We start from the raw sequence: 1,257 nt of genomic DNA on the forward strand, positions 1-1,257 counted from the left end.
CAGTCTTAACTCCTCCAGTAGGTTCTCACCAAGATGTTGGTCGAGAATTCTGTTCTGGGGCATGGGTGCCAGGAGTGCCCCCATGCCCATCTGGGGAGTTGGGCATTGTTTCATTTATCTGCTTAGCTCCAGTCTGGGCTAGTCTACTGAGAGAGTGTGAGTACGGATGTTTGTCTGTCTTGGCATAATTATCTGCCCATTAACTGGTCTGTGTGAAGCGAAAGCTACTTTGATTTATTCTGCATTTCTGTTGATTCGTCTGGCTAAAAGTTTGGGCTGAACCTGTGATGGCCTGCAAAAGTCTCTAGAGACATTTGCTCTCTATCACAGAGGGAATCAGGCCACTTAGCTAATAAAAATTTCTATCTATCGGTTGCTCTTCCCTGAGTTGTAAATTTGCTGTATTAAATTGAAATTTTGAAGTTCTGGGGTAGAATTAAAGGCCAAAACAAAGACTGGCTAGGTTCCAAGATTGCTTGGTTCTGAGATTGCTTGTAAGAAAAGCAAGAGAGAAGTCTTTTCAAGTTAAATATTTGCTTAGCAAGTTAACAAAGCAGTAAATTTCAAAGAACTAAGAACTTGATATTTATGGTTTTTCTTATCTCTTTTGGTGGATGGAGACTTCCAGGGGCAGGGCTTACAGCTCGGCAGCGGCGGAGAGATGTGTGGGCCCTGTCCCTGCCTGTGACATCATAGTCCTGCATGAGCCACCTGAGGCAGAACTAAGGCTGAAGTTATTATTAACTGTCTATGGACCTCGTTAACTCTGGTTGTGTCTTGTGTGGTCTGTTGCCTTCATGGTTGTGTGTTTTGTTTGACTTGCCATTTTCAGTTATTTATTAGGATCCTCATAGAGGACATAACCTGGTCTTTCCCTTCCTCCCTCATCCTGATTCTGACAGCATCTGTAACTGGATTAAAGATCTTTTATTTCAGGAGGCCCACCAGGCTTTCAGTCTGCAAGAAATCTCCCTATACACCCTTATCCTCATGCGCTATCTTTCCAGGCTGACTAAGAGTCATTTTTCTCCACAGGTCGGACCCCAGCCTCCAGGAGGGAGGCCTGCTACAGCGGTAGTCTGTAGTTTTCTCCGAAACTCCCACTGTTTCTATTTCTCCCCTCTGTAGGAATTGTCTTCCTCTGACTCACAATAGGAAAGGGGACAAGCAACAGGCCCTGGAATCTGTGAAAGTGGCCAGGGATGAAGCTGATAAAGTTTCCCATTTGTAAATGTGCTGAAAGGGGACAGGTAGGTG

This window comes from Myotis brandtii, unplaced genomic scaffold (assembly GCF_000412655.1).
Source record: "Myotis brandtii unplaced genomic scaffold, ASM41265v1 scaffold112, whole genome shotgun sequence".
Classification (NCBI taxonomy): Eukaryota; Metazoa; Chordata; class Mammalia; order Chiroptera; family Vespertilionidae; genus Myotis; species Myotis brandtii.